Raw genomic sequence first — 21,582 nt, 5'->3', positions numbered from 1 at the left:
AATTGTGCTTGATTAGAATTACTGCTATAATTCTCATTGATCACCATTGTGAAGCACTGCAAGAATTAGACTTGTATCTAAACAATATCTGTTGCTTCCTTACTTATTATATAAGATTTTTAGCATTCTGACTCCAAACTTTCCAACACAATTATGATGAGAATATTTGCTTCCCAATGTTTTGAAAGTACATGTGTGTTTTTCTAAATTTCAGCAAATGAAGTACTGTTCTAAAAATGTCCGATTTTTCTTCTTCTTCTTCTTCTTCTTCTTCTGCTGCTGCTGCTAGAAATGCTTGAATTTTGTGGGAATTAACATATACAGTCTCTGGACATATTATTAGACACACCTTGAATTTTTAACATAATACGAGTTTAGGAGGTATAAACTCTTCTCGTTCGAGTCTTGAGGCTGGGAGCCAAAATCTGGAGAATCCCATAATCCCTCTCAAGTCAAACTGAATAGTGTTACGCTTTCTGGGTAGTGTGTGAATCGCAGTGTGCTGGAAACATTTCTCTCTTGAAGCAGATTACTTTGAACTGTCTAAATGAAGGGATTTAAATTTTTCAAACATTACAAATGATTTAATATTGAATTTTCACAACCGCATTGAAATCAAAATCGACTTTCAACCTATTAAGTCGTGTTATACGTACATAGTATGTGTTGAAGAGATGGTAGAGCAACCGGGAGATTGTGTGTTCGGATCCCATTGGTGTTAGTCATTTTTGTTCTGTATTTAATATTAGTTAATGTACTTTTAATATTGATTATTTTCGTTTTTTAAAAATGTTCAATAAGCAGAATTAATCCAAACATCTCGATACTTTGTCAAGCCGCCTGTGCTGTGATTCGACTTGGCAAACTGTTAATACAAGTTTGTACAGTGTCCTGCATCTGTGGGTGATGATACCAGAATTGAATAATTTGATTTAGAAATGCCCCTGGGAACTCAGAAAATACATTTATCACTACTGTATGTAGGCAAATACTGTACACTTTAATGATACTCACCAATTCCAGAAGTCCAAATCTTAATGCTTGTGCTCCTTTGCCCATGCAAGACTTTTTGACATCATAGCAGCAGTTAATTTTGGCTTTGGGACAGGCCTGCGAGCCTTGAAGTTCATCTGTGAAAGTTTGCACCTTACAGTTCTTTCAGACGCAATGAGATGTCTGTGTTCCATTTTCATTTTAATTTTTTTTGTAGAAGCATTTTTGGCTTGTTAATAATCTTTTTATTATTATTTTATGAACATTATTTCTAGAGTAACCGTTGGTTTTTGTTATGTCATAAATTATTTCCATCTCTTTTTCAAGACCTGATAGTGGAGTATTAACCGCCCTATGGATTAAACTATAAAAAGTGCCCTTCTTGTGTGGTCTGGCTGATCAGAATCCTTTTTAATTACTGTATTAGTTTGTGTTGGCTTTCTGTATATTTGATACTAGCAGAAGTACCCATTCTTCGTACGGGTTATCAGAAACTGGCTTTAGTTACTCATACTATCGGTGTGACTGACTTCATTAGATATTTATATCACTGGTGTATTTACTTAAGTACGTAGAAATTATTTGTCATGTTTGGAATTATAGTGTAAGTATCTTCTTCTTCTTTTCTTCATAGGGGCCTCTAAATATTAGTTCTTAATTAGCGTCGACCTCCAAGATCTTTTGCTACCATGATTTTCCTTCATTCCCACCTAGATATACATGCTCCCTTCACAGAGCTGCAGCTTTAGTGTAAGTATACTTCCGCTAGATAGTACCACAAATGTAAATATTATTGAATGTATTTGTTTGATCCGACATTTCGTAACTATTACAAATGATCAAGGAAATACGCGATGCATGAAAACTACTATAATTATCAACAATTATAATTCTCGGGGCTTGTCACTCATGTCGCACATCATATAATGAATCTGAGTATAAATGTTGAGAAATGAAGTCATGGGCACACCATCTTGACAATTGTGTACAGTATATAGGTTGTTTTCATGGTTACAATGATCGTAAAAGTGGACCAAAATATCGGCACTAATAACATCAGTGATACTACTACTCCATGATTTGCTAGAAAATAGTTTAAACTATAGGTAACAGACTCCGCAAAATGCTGAAACCTAAGCCAATATGTAAAAACGGAGGCCCGTCGGCAACCGCTGGTCGCCGTACTACGGAGATCTCTGGGGCTATTATTTTTATACTTCACTCCCTATCCATCCCCGCCCAAAGGAGTGCTATGAGCGTCTTACCCAATAGTTTATTTTTTCCAGATAGTAAGTTATATGTGTATCAATTTTGGCTGGCAGCTATACCCAAACGTACATGCATAATCTAGCTGCTGTAGAATCCTGGAGCTGACGTTGCTATGGTTACGGCCGTTCGTTTCTTTATCCGATTCCTAGAGCAGGGGTAGCGTGGTTCCAACACCTCCACAACGGTTGGTTTTAGGGCCTTAAAAAAATTGTTTACGGACCCGTAGGGTTTACTGAGTTTTGTTATTTGCGTCAAGGGGCTTAAAATGAGCTTTGTCTCGTCCTTGTACGACAAATTCGATTTCGCCTATATTAGCCTATTATTTTAATATTTTTATATCTCCCCCTGTCGCCCCCCCTCGAATTGTTTCGAAAATGAAATACAGCCCATGTTACTCACTGGCAATGTAGCTTTCTATAGGTGAAGTAATTTTTAAAATCGATTCAGTATTTTTTGAGTCTATCCATTACAAACAAATATACAAATTTTTCCTCTTTATAATATTAGTATAGAAGTATAAATTACATCCTTACACATACGGTTGACGTCAGGAAGGACACCCAGCCGTAAAACAGAGTCAAATCCACATGTGCTACGCAGTTCGCACCCGCAACCCCACAGGTGTGGGTAAAACGATAGAAGAAGATACTCATTTCAAAAATTCACCCGCTTTTTTAATTCTGTTCACCCCCTTAAGTGGCTTTTCCAACAAAGTGTGTTCATTTTTAAAGGAGATTCCATGTACCAATTTTAAAATCTGTAATTCATTTTTTGAGATATATGTATCCTGACATAAATTATTCAACTCCTTCCTCACTTCTTTTCACACCCCTCCCCCTTGAGTGGATTTTCTGAAAAACGAATATTTGTGTTTCTTTTATTTTTAAAGGGGATTCCAAATATCAATTTCCATGTCTGTAACATGTTAGGTTTTTGTGATTTATTGTAGATAATTTCGCTGCTGTAGAATCCTAGAGCTGACGTTGCCATGGTTACGGCAGTTCATTACTTTATCGGATTCCTAGAGGAGGGTTAGTGTGGTGCCAATATCTCCGTAATGGTTGGTCTTAGGGCCTTAAAACATGGTTTTCGGGCCCGTACGGCTTACCGAGTTTTGTTCTTTGCGTCAAGAGGATTAAATTGAGCTTTGTCTCGTCCTTATACAACAAATTCGATATTTTGCCTATGTTAGCCTATTATTTTTATATCCCCTCCCCCGTGTCCCCCACCTCGAATTGTTTTGAAAGTAAAATACAACCCATGTTACTCACTTGCAAAGTAGCTTTCTATAGGTGAAGTAATTTTTAAAATCGGTTCAATAGTTTTGGAGTCTATTCGTTACAAACAAACAAATTTTTCCTCTTTATAATATTAGTATAGATTCAAAATGGTTGTTATATCTTGAGAAACAAAAAGAAAAAAAAAAGATACATAGTGTTTACTTATAGGAATAGGTATTCTTACGATTTGTCCAAAATTTTCAAGAAAAACAACATTGAAATAACTTTTTTTTTTTTTTTTGCTAGTGGCTTTACGTTGCACCGACACAGATAGGTCTTATGGCGACAATGGGATAGGAAAGGCCTAGGAGTTGGAAGGAATTAATTAAGGTACAGCCCCAGCATTTGCCTGGTGTGAAAATGGGAAACCACGGAATACCATCTTCAGAGCTGCCGACAGTGGAATTCGAATCCACTATCTCCCGGATTCAAGCTCACAGCCGCGCACCCCTAACTGCACGGCCAACTTGCCCGGTACATTGAAATAGCATACCAAACAATAATATATTTTATTTTTGCTGGCTCATGTAAAATTAATAAAAACAATCAATATGGTCAATCAGGGTCATTCACATTAACGTGTCAGCGTTGTAAGAAATAATATATTGGACAATCAGGAAGAAGCATAGCGGTCAGATATAAGGAACGTACAAACACCATGAAACACGCTAGATATTTGGCCATGTGTGAATATCTGCACAATAATAATCATTCCTTTACCAATATTGAGCAAGACATGAAATACATTATGCAGGTAAAGGGAAATATTATATGGATGTCTTGGAGAAATTAGGAATTTCTTTGGCACAGAAACAAAATGTTGACAGTAATTTAAATGAAAACTTGTGTCAAGAAAATCTGTCATTCATGTTAGCAAATCAGTATGTAAATAGAAGAAAGAGAAAAGATAGATAACAGTAACCCTAGCCACTAGCCCCCTTCCCTTCTTTAACAGCCTTCAAGGCCAGAAGTTCATTCCCCTCTCTTATCCGTTAGTGGCTTCGAGTCGGTTCAGGCTTATTTCAACATCTGCTGTCGGTTTGTGTCTGGCTGGAGAACGAGAAGTCATTCACTGCCCCAGTACATTATGTAAGTTCGGTTACATTATTCCACATAATGGTATTCAGCATCAGGTTTCAAATTTATTATTCTAATTAAAAAAAATTCTTATTTCACAATAAGAAGAACATCTTCCAGGCATTCATTTCAAGGGTATGGCACGAATGTTTGATCCGCTCTGTTTACATTTGGACAATAACCTTTATAGGATCGGTTTGTCCAATAAAGCTATGTATCATGAGACAACTCATTCTAAATATGTCTTATGAGGTAGAAAGCCCATAACTTTGTGGAGGATAAGATCTTATCCTAGCAGGATTTTTTTAACAGCAAGCAAGACCATAGATGTTAATTGTTTTAATTTTTTAATTCATCCTCTACCTGTGGCATTTTTCCATGAGCTTAGTCAATACAGACCAATTGAGGACTAATATTGGTCATATTTGTTGATTACAACAACCACCCCCATTCAGATTTCGGTGAGACACTAGCGACAGCTCACACCGCTGTTGCCCTCAGCCCAGCCACCGAACCCCAACACACTGAGTCTCACACTGACTCCAGCACTGGGTCCCATAGTGACTCTAACACTGACTCCACCATGAAGTCCAACACTCACCTACTGTCCACAGCTAGCCTACTTTTTATAGCTCAGGTGATGTGTACCAGAATGTTCGCGATGTGGCTAGAGATGGAACATTCTCATTGCATCTCCCAGGAACTCGCGGGGAAACCACTGAAGACAACTATACACAGAAAGGCCGGCTGGGATCTCCCTGGTCATATGACTCACTAGCTCCTTCAAGGAAGTACTGCAAGGGGCTACCACAGGGCTGGCACGTAACATTGCCCGAACAGTTATCTTCCCTTCCTCCCTTCGAGAGCTGAATGTCCCGATCATTTATCTTCTCAGCTGTTCGTCAGTATAGCGCCCATCGGTCTAGATGTACCACCTTCATCTTGCATCTTGGCCTCTGTCAAACTCAGTAGCTGACGTCATTTAATTCCCATCAGAATGTGGTAAGGGTCTTTCACCGTCCTCTGGAGCTTCAGAGACCAGCCCCTCTCCATTGTGGGGTTATACAGCCACTCCAAGTTGTTCTCATGATTTCTGATGGCCTCTACTCGTTGGTCGTACCGTGCCTTCATTCGGTCGCTCTCTATGCTCAAATTCTTCCAGACAATGGTATGTAGATCGTCTAGTCTTCTTGTCAGATACAGGCAGTACTGATTAGTCGGGGCAGGACGGTCGTCATGTCGGCTGAACGCTAAATCCACTGGAAGTTGCAGCTCTCTTTTACACGGCGTCGACGCTGGTACAGATCCCGTGGCGTTGTGTACTGCAGACTGGTAAGCCAGAGGGACCAGGGGAAGGTGACAATCCCCGTCCCTCTGCGTTTCCATCGAGGCGTCATGTTCCCCATTTCCTTCCAACTCCACAGTGGTCCTTCAGTAGGAAACTTTGTGGTCGGCCTCCCTCCTGGAACAGAACTTGCAGTCTTCTAGACAGGGTCTTCAGGACATATCATCGACCTGCAGAACATGCTTTATCTCGTGGAGACCCTCATCGACCTTTCTCTGGCCGTCCTCCTCCTTATTCTGGACATCTTCAGTCTTCTTTTGAATGTATTCCATCATTTTATGACCATCTTCTGTCTCCTTCTGGCCGTCTTCCATCTTCTTCTGTCCATCTTTTGTCTTCTCTTGGTGGTCTTCAAACATGTTCTGGTCGTCCTCAGTCTTCTTCTGGCCGCCTTCCATCTATTTTTGGCCGTCTTCTGTCTTCTCCTGGGTGCCTTCTTCTGTCTTCCCTTGTCGTCTTCTTCCATCTTCTTCTGACTGTCTTTTATCTCCTTTTATCATCCTCTCTAGGCTTTCTTCCATCTTCTTATAGCCTTCTTCTAACTTGTCCATTGTCAGTTTGTGGCCTCCTTCCATCTTATTAATCAGCCTCTGGTAACATTCTTCCTTCTTCAACATCATATTGAAGAACGCATTTAACTGAGCCTCTGTTTTGATGTGGCCTCTGATCTTAACTAGCCTGCAGAAATTAACTTGAAAAGGAAACCGAACAATTTATATGATTATGTGTGTGCTCGCTATACACACATGTTCTAGAATGCTCTTAACAGCGGTTGAAACCTGCAGTATCTGGTCCACTGGTTCACGCTGATAACAACGATGAATCACGCATGGGATCTATTCCAACTTCTGAAAACTTTCATCATTAACATTTTTGGAGATAAAGTGTTGGGAAAGAAAGGAGGAGGATGGCCTACGAAGAAGTACTTGGAAGACATCGAAAGGAGACTAGGATGTGACAATAACTAGAAGCTGAAAAGGACAGCAAATAACAGGGGAGAATGTTTGCATCGACAAGGCACTACCTTTATGAATGAATTGAATGAATGAATGCAGTCATACAGGATACTAGTTCTGAAAGAAAAAATATGTAAAAATTTATATTGGACAGACTATCCTAGAAATGGGAACAGTTTAGTTAGGATTCCAGAACTAAGTATAACATTCTGGTCAGTGGTAGCTGGTGATAAAAATTTTGAGATTGCTACAAAACATTAAAAGCTACCCTATTTTATATTTATGTTATAACTAAAATACCAGTTTAACTAACCTAATGGCAAAATATGAATTCCATGCAGCGCCTTACTTGTGTAGAACTTGTCTTATCACTCTGGTGTTGAAATCCTGTACGTTTGAAATCATCATCTTCTCATTTGACAACATTGAGATGTAGGATGTTCCTGCGATATGTTTCGTAAAAGGATTTTAGAGTCGTGGGCATTGTTACTAGAATCATCAACAGCTTTGCTGTCTCAGAGAAATTATCTTAGTTTCCATAAGACCTTTCTGCATTGGTGCAACGTAAATCAAATTTTGTAAATATATATTTAAAATCTTGCAAGTTACAGGATAACACTAGTGTTTCTTAAATATTCTCTGTCATAGAATACCTGTCTTCAGTCTGTTCTTTTCCAGAATGGGATAATTCTGAACGGTTGTTTCAAGGTCCCTCTTTGGAAAACTCGTAGAAAGGATACTGAAGTTGAAAGAAGTCAGCATGTTTGCTGCATCATGATGACTTAATAACTTGAATAAACAACAGCATTTTCAGTGATTTTGCCACCCACTTCCTAGGGATCTTTATGACCGCCTTCAGGTTGTCTTCTCTTCCTGACTTGTGAATCAGTTTCAGTGTAAATGTGGTCAGTAGACTCAGATCTGTCATGTAGCTTCCCTTGCTTTAATTACATCAGTTGACCTAGACTGTAACTGGTTATACAAAATGTCCGCAGGCAGCATTATTTTGCTGAAAAATGAAATCCAGTAAAGGAATTTTTCATCCAAATAATGTCGCAATCCAACAGCTCCCTGACGTGTTGTTATTTGACATTTTCTCCAGTTCCATGAAACACTCTTTCAAATCATTTTCAAAAACAACATTCACAGTTCTGAAATTGATATTCCACATGACCGAAGAACAGTTAGGAATTCTATGAGGCACCACTGAATCTAATGCTGACAATCTCTTGAGAGACCTCGGGAAAGAAGCAGGAAAAGATGTTCAGGAAAAATATCCTTGCTGATTAGTTCTGCAAAGCTGCTCGTTCCATAATGAGGTTCAACTGATGAGCATAGCAGGGAATGAAATGGGCATAGGGATACAGATTTTTTTTTTTTGCTTGAACTTGCCGTTTCATCACTCATTACAGTAGTTCCATTGAAAGTTTGTGTAATCATTTTGTGTAATTAATCTTTGAAAAATGGATTCGCCTAATGTAAAATGCGTTCATAAATCGCATCTGCATTCCTTAAAAACCAGAACCTCTCAAACAGCACTCTTTTATTTTCAAAACAAAAAATTGAAACTAAATGTTTTTGCTTAGAGACATACATCCTATCATCTCTCTAACTTCTAACATACAGTCCAACAATTCATTTTGAATAGTTTTTGAAGTTCCTTTAAAGATTTGGTTGGCTTCCTGCTTTTTCATAGAAATGTCTATACTGGGCACGAAATTGTTCAGTGTCTTGAACACACCTCAGTTTTCAGAGGTCTCTGCATTGTGACCTCTCAAAGCCAACTCAAAAGTTCCACAAAATGAAATGCAAAATGTAATGGAAAGCACATGCCTGTTATTTTCAACTTATTGATTGTGCTTCAGTTTTGCATCATGGTATGGTTGGCTTAGTTGAGTGGTTATATTTTTGCTTCCAAAAGATTTGACATATTACAAATATGCTTTATATTTGTGTTTTTTGATCAACATATTAATAATGCTATTTGCTTTATGTCCCACTAACTACTTTTGCAGCTTTTGGAGAAGCCGAGGTGCCGGAATTTAGTACCGCAAGAGTTCTTTTACATGCCAATCTACCGACACGAGGCTGACGTATTTGAGCACCTTCAAATACCACCGGACTGAGCCAGGATTGAACCTGCCAAGTTTGGGTCAGAAGGCCAGCGCCTCAACTGTCTGAGCCACTCAGCCCGGCGATCAACATATTAACACGTGCTAAATCAATCTCTCCATTTCTATTTGACACATCATTATTTCCAAAAAGAAGGCAGGGGAAAGAGAAAAGAGCATTGTTGTTATATAACTTCTTTTTCAGGTTTTTTTTTTTTAAGCACAATTTTTCCTGCTCATAGCTTTTTGGTTACTGGGTGAGTTGACCGTGTGATTAGGGGGGCACAGCTGTGAGCTTGCATCCAGGAGATAGTAGGTTCGAACCCCACTGTCAGCAGCCCTAAAGATGGTTTTCCGTGGTTTCCCATTTTCACACCAGGCAAATGGTGGGCCACGGCTGCTTCCTTCCCACTCCTGGGCCTTTCTTGTCCCATCGTCACCACGTTATCAATCCTATGTACTCGCAAGAATATAACTGCGGCATATGCAATTTGACTAGCATTGCAGAATATATGTATAGAGATACAGTATCTTCAACCGATGGCAGCCTTCCAATCAGACATCTAGGAATCTTAATCTCAGCCAGGTGAGGTAGTTCTGTCATCCATTTCAGAAACCTTTTCTTTGATGATTCATTTACTTCAGTGTCCCAGTCCAGCTCAGAGGCCCAAAGTTCCTGTAGAATTCATTTAGGGCAGAGAGATACAGGACATGAAAAACCAATAGGATCAAATACTCCATGAGCAGCTCTTAGTACTTTCCTCTTTGTTATTACATCAGGTACGATATCAGTGACACATGTCAGATTCAACTCAATAGTATTGTTTTCTTTATTCCAAATGACTCTTAACACTTGTGACAGGTTTTCAGTTGTTTCGTTGTGAGAATACTCCCACCCTTGCAGATTGAACGATGCCTTCTCCATAATTATATTTTCCTCCTTCATGAATGAAAAGAGTTCAGTTTCATTGTTAACACTTGTAGTACAATTATCTATTCTCTCAGCCTTTCTATTGTCGGAACCAAGTAGGGATTGTTATCAACTGCCTCTCTCTTCATCTCATTCAAATGGAATTCTATTGTTGCCGACAGCAAGAAAGGACAACATACAAGACCGAAAACAACTCTATTATGACGAAACACTTTCATCTTTCCTGTACTTTCCTTATCCCACCAAAAAAAAAAAATCTTAGAAAGTCACGGTCTCTAGGATGGACGCTTATTTGGAGAAATGACTTTTCTATGTCTGCAATGACTCCAATGTCATTTTCTCTGAATTTCACTGTATTCATCAAAGTAAAGCTTGTAAATCCATTATCAGATGTATTGTTTTTGGTGGGAAGCATGTGGAACTAATGTGTTATAAACTTGGTAACAAAGTGTTTCCAAAAATGATTTTGAGATAGAAAGAAAGTCGATTAGCGAGGGTGCCACTCTACTATGGCTAACGTCTCTTGTTCTCCTGAGGTATATTTGCAAACCTTGGCAGTTGTTGTTATGAGTAAGGGTAAACAAAATACAGTGCGAGCGATCATTGATACTGGGTCTACTAAATCTTGCATTGTGCGTGGCCTAGCTGAACAAATGGGGTACCAGTCAATCGGAAAGGAAACTCTAATACACTCTTTGTTTGGTGGAGTACGTTCCCAAGAGGCAAAGCATGATTGTTACAGTATAAGTTTAAGGAGATTAGAGGGAAACTGTTCCAAGGAATTGCAAGTTTTGAGTCAAGAAATAATTTGAGATGATGTCCCATATGTTAGGAATGGTACTTGGAGTGATGAGATAAAGGATCTGAAAATTTGTTTAACAGATGTACAAGACCGAGGACCCATAGAGATTCTACTGGGGGCAGATGTCGCAGATGAATTGCTTACTGGGAGGACACATCAATTAAAATGTGGTCTAATTCTAGTTGAGACTGGTCTAGGGTGGTCACTAATGGGAAAAATTATAAGTAATAAACCTTATATTATCATTTAGTAATAAACCTAGAAGGGATGCAGCGTCACTGTTGGTGACATCGTTGTTTTCAAACCAAACAAAAATTTCTGGTCTCTGAGACTTAGAAATTCTTGGAATTACTGATCCTGCAGAAAAGGAATCTACTGTCGAGAAGAATGAACGAGTTAAGAAGAATTTCGTTGAGACTGTGGGGCTGAATGAAGACAACAGATATGAAGTGTGTGTACCTTGGAGCGAACAACATCTGCCTCTTCCGGACAAAAGTGAAATAGCTCAGCGCAAATTTTAGACAGTCGCCAAGAAACTACAAGCTGAACGACATTATGAGGGATACGATGGCGTCTTACAAGATTGGATGGGGCAAGGAATTATTGAAATGGTACCTGAAGAAGAGCTGGCGAATGGCGGGCACTATTTACCACATCGACCTGTCTTGAAAGAGAACAGCACCACCAAGATAAGACTTGTATTTGACACCTATGCAAAGCAGAGTACGCCCTTTCTCTAAATGATTGTATTGAAAAGGACCTAACCTTATAGGGTGATTCCTAGTTCATTACTGAAGTTCAGAGAAAATGACATTGGAGTCATTGCAGACATAGAAAAGGCATTTCTCCAAATAAGCGTCCATCCTAGAGACCATGACATTCTACGACTTTTTTGGTGGGAGGAGAGAAAGCCTGGGTCTGTTTATTAACATGTGCTGTTTTTCGTGCGGTCTATCTGGAGCTTGTGACATCCTTGGCTATCTCAACATTCCTCGAAGATTTTCGACGCTTTGTATCCAGACGTGGAAGGCCAGCAATAGTCTACAGCAGGGCCTCGCAAACACCCAAAATCTCACGCGTGCAAATCGATGAGCAAGAGCTCCGTGCAATGTGCATCGGTCTCGCTCGGCTCGGATCAACGCTTCGTCTCTGGGCTACTCGGCTAAGCTCGGCTCGACTCGGCTCGGATTTAGAGCGCTACGGAGCAAGTAAGGGAGACAGGAGGAGCGAGCGAGACAGGCGTGGGGAAAGGGAGACAGCGCTATTGCTCCAAATCGAGGAGTGGGGGTCTGCGCTCTGGTCAACCAAGCGAAGTCGTCTTTTGCACAGTGCATGCATCCTGAGAGGCCCTGGTCTACAGTGACAATGGGACGAATTTTCATGGCGTCTGTAATGCCTTGGAGACGATTCAGTGGGTTAAAATTGTTGAATATAGTTCTGCAAATGACATTGAATGAAAATTTAATCCTCCCGCTGCACCATAGTGGGAGAGGTTGACTGGTGTTCTCAAGCAAGTGCTCAGGAAAGTTCTGGGAAATTCGTGCTGTCGTACCAAGAAATTATGACAGTCTTGTGTGACATCGAAGCTGTGATTAATTCTCGGCCGCTTACGTACCTGTCCAATGATGAAAGTAACCTGATAGCAATAACCCCTGTAATGTTTCTGCAAGAGGTCAAGGAGGTTGGAATGCCCGATATCAACATGATAGAAAATGTAAGATTTGACAAAAGATACAGATACAGACAGAAAATAGAAGAAACTTTAAGGTTGAGATTTAGGAATGAATATCTTTGACAACTAATTCAGAAGAACTACCCTACAAAAAATCAGTACAGGGCCGATGACCTCGATGTTAGGCCCCTTTAAACAAGCAGCAAAAATCAATACAAACCCTTCGTGGGTGAAGTAGTGCTAGTAGATAATGACAACCTCAAAAGACTGAATTGGCCGTTGGCAAGAGTGATGGAAGTTATCCCTGGCAAAGGTGGTGTTGTGAGACTTGTTCGTCTGAAGACTGCAAAAGGGAACTCGTGAGACCTGTGCAGAGGGTATACTTCCTCGAAGTGACATGTGCAGAAGACCACACCTAAGACAATTTAACAGTGTGAAAAGAAAGAAAGCGATCAAAGGACAATTAAATCATCGACCAGTAGTTCCAGACTGAAAACTAGTAGTGGAAGACTAGTGATTAAACCAAAAAGAGTTGAGGATTGAGTGATATTTTTCACAAGTGTTCATTTATTCTATGTGATTTTTCTCAAGTGTTCTTTTTATTTTTGAGTTCCAAAAGAGACAAGAAAGCGGAGATGTGATCTTACCGTTTTGTATTGTGTATAGTAATACAATTTTTTCTCTCTAAATTATGTCATTTTGTATTGATCAAGTGGATAAATTACCGGGCGAGTTGGCCATGCGCGTAGAGACGCGCGGCTGTGAGCTTGCATCCGGGAGTTCGTGGGTTCGAGCCCCACGGTCGGCAGCCCTGAAGATGGTTTTCCGTGGTTTGCCTTTTCACACCAGGCTGGAGCTGTACCTGAGTTAAGGCCACGGCCGCTTCCTTCCAACTCCTAGGCATTTCCTGTCCCATCGTCGCCATAAGACCTATCTGTGTCGGTGCGACGTAAAGTAAGTAGCAAAAAAAAAGTGGACAAATTGTAATTGTAATGTGGATAAATGATGTGTTGAGTTGTTTCCACAACTCAAGGTGGGAGGATGTTGAGTTTGTAACATATTTAAAATTAAATTTAATATGATAGGATTGGCAGCAGAGAGAGATGTCTGAGTTAGAGAGTGTGGTGTGGGTGTGTTGAAAATGAAAAATGGCTGATGTGTATAAGTGCCGGTTTTTCTTCTGAATAAATAGTGAAAATGTATGATTTCAGCGTAGTGTTTTGTAATTTTTAATTGGTGAACTTAACACCAGTGATGACTGAAAGTACGGAAGAAACCTTCGAAGATTGAGTGCCAGGTCGAGAATAAAAAATCGGAACAGGTGGATCATTTCAAGTATTAAGGATTTTTTTCAAGAATTGCAGTATACTAACAAGGCATGTAGGCCTACTTGACCTCGAACGCTCAAAAGAACGAAAATATGCTTAGAATATATTAATAAATCGCTCTTCATAAACACTACAGTATGAGTTTTGAGTCTGACAACAAAAGGCATTTGAAAAATCATCTACGCAAGGTCGGAAAGAGGAACTTTGGTAACACAAAGGATCAAAATATCACCATAATAAGACTAAAAGCGCACATTTCAATGTTATCACTCAAATGCTACATTTTCCGCCAGCAGTTTCACAAAATATATGCTTAAAAATCTGCTGAACCTGAACAAGTGCAAGAGTGGTATTGATATCATTTATAGCGTTTATCACATGAAAATCTTTCACCGAGTGGAGTGGCCGCGCTATGGAGCCAAGCTCTGCATTCGGGAGACGAGTGGGTTCGAATTCCACAATTGGTTGTCCTGAGAATGGTTTTCTCTGGTTTCCCATCTTCACTTCCAGGCAAGTGCTGGGACAGTTCCTATTCATAGGCCACAGCCGATTCCTTCCACTTCCTCACCCAATTTCAGTCATTCATTTCATCTTCATTAGCTCTTCAACTGAGATTGAATTCAGGAAGGACATCCGGCCGTAAAAACATGCCTTATAATTGCATCTCACATCATCCCCGACCCATATCAGGAAACGGGACTAAAATCCTTCAGAAATATTTTCCGAGAAAAGTTTGAAGTACAGGGGGAAGTTGAAGAAGACAAGTTGGGAGACGTCTTACGCATTAATTCGGTACTTAAAAGAAAGAAACACCTTACAGAGCTTCATTTCGAGGAGAGAGAAGAATATTCCTCGTAAATATTTGTGTTGGGTAAAGTAGGCCTTCATCGATTTCCCATCTACAGCCGAACCAAAGGCGGCGCTCGTCTGTCTGCTGTGGCGTATGTGTATTTAGCACCAGTCATTCAGGTGTGCTCAGCATGCCAAGTTAATATGAGGATTGCCAATTACTTAATTGATCTATCAATTACATTATCACTCAGCTAATATTTACCCGTAGTTACAGCTCCGTCATCTTTTAAAGTCTCTCTCCTCCGTGTAGACATTTCCACCCAACCTCCCTCCCATTGACAACCTGTTACATCCACAAGTGTAACAATGGAGCTAATTTCATTGACTGAGAGTTGAAGTGGTGTCTCTTTTAACATCTTGCTGGGACCGACACATTGTCTAAAATATAATTTAATTCATTCAGGGTCGATTTCATCAAACTCCACTAAGGATTTAACGTTACGTTGAACTGCTTTAATGGGATTGTTAACAGCATGACTGTTTCATCAACCTTCGTTAACGCTAATGCGCTGTTAAACTCTCGGTTACACTAGCCTGCAAAATAGGCTGCCGGACAATTGCGGTCACGGACATTTGCGGTCACTGCAGCAGGGGGTGGCCCTCATTAGCTTAATCTCGGGGTATCCCCGCTAACCTGCCTGAGCAACTACTCGCTCTTTGCAGATCAACATTTTTCTCTCGCGGGCATTATTTAGAGATTGATACCTTCAGCCACAAACACCATTCTATATAGAAACTTCCTGGTGTGAGGACTGTATTTACTGTTGTGTGCTGTAATGGAGTTGACAGTTACTAATCAGGGAAATCGTCATGCACATTACAAAGGTTACATGTACAGAAAGTATAGGGAGAGAGGACCTGGTATCGTCACCTGGGTGTGTCTGAAGGAGAAGAACAAGTGTAAAGGGCGGCTGAGGACAAGAGGCGAATAAATACTTCATACCGTCGTTCTTCAGTGTGGACCACCTGAAGAAGCGGCCTTCACATTCAAAAAGCAGGCTCAAGAGGCAAAGAAGAGAGTAAGAGAAGAAGCGACTTCACTATCACAGATTTACGTGCAGGAGTTTGGTGATCTTCATAACAGGGGCTACGATTTTGTCACTTATATGCCAGCTCAGGAAACTTTAAAAAGAACAGTGCGTCGGCAACGAAATCATGCACGCGGACTTCGAGGAGGCGTTGAGAATGAATTATGGCAGCAGGTTTCTTTTAGCTGATGACGGCATGGGAGTAAGAATTATAATTTTCAGTGCCGAAAGTGGTAGAAAAAGTCTTAGGCATTGTGCGCTATTTTTTATGGATGACACGTTCAAAAGTTTCAGCAAACAGTTCGCCCCGATATACACCATTTACGCAGACCTTGGGGGCCGGAGTGATGAAAGCAATGTTTATCCGGTCGTCTTTGGTTTCCTGCCTAACAAAAAGAAAGAAACTTATATTCGTTTCGTTCACCTTATCTTGGAAGCAGTTCCCCAATGGAATCCTAAGAAAATCACTGTTTACTTCGAAGCAGCTACGATATCAGCCCTACGAGAAGTATTTCCGTCAGCAGAGTTAAGTGGCTGCTTTTTCACATGAAGCAATGTCTGTGGAGAAAAGTACAGGAACTTGGGCTAACGAGCGACTACATGGAGAACGAAGATATACGTTTCCACATCTGAATGTGCGCTGCTCTGGCATTTTTAAAGGCAGATGACGTCAGTGAGGGATGGCTGGTGATACATTCTCAGGCTCCTTCTACAGAATAACTTACTGGCTTCTTCGACTATTTTGTAGACGTATGGTTTGAAAACAGTGAGATACCAATCACTATGTGGAGCTGCTACGAGGAGGAAGACGAAATATGTGAAGAAAGATGACAGGACTGAAAGAACCCTTAAGAAATATGAAGAAACCAGCAACGTCAGGTCCTGCTTAAAGGCGATTCCTTACATAGAAAAACTAGCGTAATCTTCTTGCTACTTCAGGTTTTTCCAATGTAAATAGGTATGTACGAAGGAACAAAATTATAACGTCGACAAAAATAATTGAAGCTTAGTTGCAGCTGATTTTAAACACGACAAAATTATTTTAATACAATAATTATGCCAGTCTAAAGCCTGGATAAAGTGTGATGGAAAACAGCATTTTCAAACATATAATTTACTGTCGACCAAATTATTGTATGTACTTGAATTTGGAGGTTGTTCCTCCTGTGGGTCGGGGACGCAGACGAATAATACATCCACGGTATCCCCTGCCTGTCGTAAGAGGCGACTAAATTGGGCCCCGGGCGTTCAACCGTGTAAGCCACTGAGTCTAATTCTTTCCCATTCCATTTTCTCCGAAAAATATGCTAGCGTGACGTTAGACTACAATAAATAAATAAGTTAATCAATTTAATTAATTAACGATAGATTAACTTTTGCTTTTCTAAGAATGAAGGACTGGTGCGGAATAAAACAGTGTCTTTTACCTTGGCCTACCTTTAATTATTCCACGATAAATAGGAAGCCTATTTTTTGAATTAGCCTCTGATGTTTGTATATAAAAATTCACTTTGTCGTGTATTAGAGTTTATATATCAAATATAAGAGGTTGTATATCTGCGAGACTTTTTATATCATGATAGTGATGGGACATTTTTGTGATGGTGGTATTACTGCTTTTGTGAGAAATTAGAACGGTGCCAACATCCCCCCTTAAAACTAACCAGAAAAAGGTCACGATGGACGTAAAAATGTAAGACTGCCCGGGCTTTGCAAACATCGTACCGTGGGGGTCGGAAGAGAACAAGATTTGACCAAGGTCGGATAGGAAATATAATATATTTATTTATAATCCACAGAATTGTTTGTTACCAAAAACATGACATGGCTTGTTCTTCTCCTTCAGACACACCCAGGTGACGATTTCATGTTGACCTTCCCTATACTTTCTGTACATATAACCAGTCACTGGAAGAATATATATGCAAACACAATATTACTTACATGTTCTTGTCACGAGGGAACCTGAAGAACGACCGCGCATTTTTCTCTACTTCGTAATTACTGCAGCCAAACACAGCACATAACTTACCTATCCCCTCATGTTGAGAGGAGATATCAAGGAATGACACACACAACTATTTATTTATGTCAACTCACTGAAAACGCATAAATAACACCAAAAACTTCACACAAAAATACACGTGTTGTTATGAGAGAATCAGTACTGTTCAGGTCTATCCGCTAGAGTGAGCTCCAGTAGCTGTCCCTCGATATCTCGCTCAGTGTCGCGTATTAATCTCTACTGTATTTGACCATATCAAACCCCAGATTTCTCTTCTATTTACACTTACAATTTATATGTTCATATCTTGCATTATCTTATTAAACTCTGAGAGGGTCGCCTTGCTTCTACACTCGGATACCAACTACTGTCTTTGAATATCTCTGAGTCGTCTAATGATTAGTTTATTCGTCGATCTTTCCAACCTCTCCCAATAACTGCCGTATCCCAACCTGTCTAATATACTTCTAATTTTTGTTAACCAATACTCTCCCTGGATATTTTCTCTCTGATGTTGATATGCGATCTGCAGAAGCTCGCCACCCTCTCTACCTTTCAGTCTCAACAGATATTTCAAAATTCTTTTAAGGATATCTACTTGGATATTTTCTTCACAGGCTTCCCCTCTTTTCTATATGCCTTTAGGGCTCTAATCACCTCCATTTTCTTTGCAGTTACTCCAAATTTGCTGTACAATTTGGTAACCCCATTACAATTTTACAGAACTTACTTATAACCTGGTTCAGCATCTCACACTCTTTCTCTACACTCCATAGCTCAGTTCCATATATCATTCGATTTTTTTACTACGGCTTGCAGGTCATTTCTCTGAATCTTATAATCTATATTTGGGAATTTATTTTCAAGAATTCTAATTACTGATAACGCTGCAAGACCCTTCCATTTTGCTTGTTTCATTTGATGGACCCACTTCCCGTTATTTGCTGTATATATTTCCAGGTACTCTAATCTATTTGTGACCTCCACTTGATATCCATCTATCGTCCATTATTAATTCTTCGCTCGCTTACAGCCTTTCTTACAGATCAGAACTTTCGTCTTGGAAATGTTAATTTTTAATGACCACTTTTTAGCAAACTCTGTCACAGCATTCATGCTCTTTTGTATGCCTCCGCCCGTTAACGTCATCAGCAGGACATCATCCGCAAAAATTAGGCCTGGTATTTCTTGATTTACTAAAACTGGACTCATCCACTTATCACCTCCATGTCCATTTAATATATCGTTTATAATTAACAAAAATAAAATAGGAGATAGCTTACATCCTTGTTTCAAACCCAACAGAGAATCTATTTGACCACATGTTACCCCATCACCTACCCTAATACTGCATTGCACCCTTGGATAAACCGCCTCCAATGCTTGTACCATCTTACTAGATACTCCTAATAGGCGTAATTTCGCGATCAATGCGCCCCTGCTGACTGTGTCAAAATCCTTTTCAAAATCTATAACCGTTATATATAGTCTTCCTGCTTTCGGTTGTATATACTTATCTATTATTGTTTTTACAATCATGATGTTATCTAATGTTCTTCTGCGTTTCCTGAAACCACTTTGATATCTCGAGAGGATGGAGAATTCTTCTGCCCATTTCATCAGTCTATTTGCCAGAATTCCTGTATATAATTTACTTAGGGAGTCCAATAGTGTTATACCTCTATAGTTACTTGGATTACTTCTCTCCCCACGCTTCTTGTAGATTGGACATATTATACCTGTCTGCCATGCCTTAGGAAACTCCAAAGAATCAAATATCCTATTGAACAATTTTACTAGTATTTCCAGCATTTGTTGACTTTTTACTCCTTCTTTCCAAAATTCATTAGTTATACCACTGAAGCCCCCCGCTTTCCTACATTTGGCCTTTCTAATCACTTCTAAAACCTCACATTCTGATATTTTTTCATCTAAGCAGGGGACACAAATCTCTAAACCCCTCGAGATATCCATACATGTTCTATTATTTATCCAAGTATCCTGTCCTCCTAGCAGTTTATTAAAATAATCAATCCAGACTCCATTAGCAATTTTAACATTGAAATATCCTCTCTCACCTCTACTTATTTTGTTAATTCTATTCCATATCTTATCACTTTGATTATTCTTACAGCCTATGTTTATTAATTTTGCCTCCTCCTGTTGCCATGTTCTCTTTTTTTCTACTAACAACACTTTATATTCCTTTCTTAGTTTACAATAGCGTGCCCGAACCTCAGGCTTCCCCTCTTTTCTATATGCCTTCAGGGCTCTAATCACCTCAATTTTCTTTGTTTTATACACATCATTATACCACCCTTTCCTTTTATCTTTAATATTATTCTGCTTTCTTTTCACGTGAGCTACAGTTTTAAAGGGTTTCTCTACCAGTACTACCGCTAGGTCCACATTACTACTCAATAACGCTACCTCTATTCCACTCTTATTATCTGGAATTCTTCTCCCTTTAAATATGACTAATCTTTTTGGGGTATTCTCGCACCACTTATATTTATTAATTATCCTATTATTATCTTTTCATTTTACAGTGTAACTTTCCTCCTGCTCTTTCTCATACACTTCTAGGTAACAGATACCGGGGAATGATGTGTTTCGGCCCATTCTAAGATCTCTATTTCCTTTACCATCTCTAAAATATCTCCCGTACACACAACCAAATCAATTACACTACCTCCCTGCGCTGTGATATATGTTAGCTTTCCCGTTTCATCTCCCCGCCACCATCCATTTAGAATATATAAATTCTCTGCGGCACAAAGTTCTAGTAGTTTATCCCCATATACATTACGTTCTTTATCTCGACTGTTTATACTACCTATCATTGGCTCTATTCCTTCTTTACTATATGCTGGAATTGACTCCAATTCGTGCGTTCCAATCTCCCAACATACTGATTCCTGCATCTTCATACTTACCTTCCATTAAGTTAATCTCCTCTATTAAATCCTCAAAAAAGTTCACATTCGTATATGGTGACCCCATTGGATGGTTGTATATAAAGCCTATCCCAGTTTAAGTTTGATCCAAATTACATCTTGCATATCGTTAGGCAATTCTTCTATCTGACTACTAAACTCTCCCTTTATCAGAAGTGATATTCCTCCCGGAATTCTCCCTCGAGTTGCTCGTTTTCTTTTTATTACACTTCTCGTAACATACCCCTTCCATGTTAAAATCTTTCCTTCAGGCATCCATGTTTCTAAAAAAGCAAATATCTCAAAATTTTCCACAAGCTCAGACACTTCATCATTCCCCAATTTACTTAATAAGCCTTCTATAATAACAAAACCAATTCTCAATGTTAGTTATTTCGCTTTCCTGTTATCACAGACGCTTCCTGTTTTACTACGTGTGTTTATTGTTTTATCAATTTGTACTATACTTCCACGAGGAGAACTATAAATTTCCCCTAGCTTCTTTCCTTCCCGTTTATTACCTTTTCCATCTGTAAGCACCCATTTCTTAGCCCATAAGTCTTTCAAGCTCTGTCCATGCTTCTTTTTCTTATACTCCACTGTCTTGCTGCTGCTTGTTTCAGCTACCGGAGTAGTACACGAGCTATTTCCCGATTCATCATCAGGTGTTAAACATTTACTTAATAGTCGTCTCTCCGTACTAGTGGCAACGCCCTCACTCTCAGTAGGTGTCAGCAACCTTGACGACGCGAGCTCCGCTCCTGTTTCCTGCACGTCATTATTCCTTCTTCCTGTTGCGCTGGTACCGCACTTCCTTCTCGCGTCAAGGCTTCCAGCTGGGATGGCGTGTAGTTCTTTCTCCAACTATCGCCTGTGATGAATACTCTCTTGCCTCTAATAAACGCTGTAAGGCCCTCTCTTCTTGATCTCCCCATGTGAAATCGTAGGATTCTCATCTCCTTCCTTTCTTCAATTCCCATCTCTCTCTGGATCCAGA

The sequence above is a fragment of the Anabrus simplex genome, chromosome 1 (assembly GCF_040414725.1).
Source record: "Anabrus simplex isolate iqAnaSimp1 chromosome 1, ASM4041472v1, whole genome shotgun sequence".
Classification (NCBI taxonomy): Eukaryota; Metazoa; Arthropoda; class Insecta; order Orthoptera; family Tettigoniidae; genus Anabrus; species Anabrus simplex.
The sequence above is the reverse complement of the archived record's forward strand: the minus strand, read 5'-3'. Positions refer to the sequence as shown.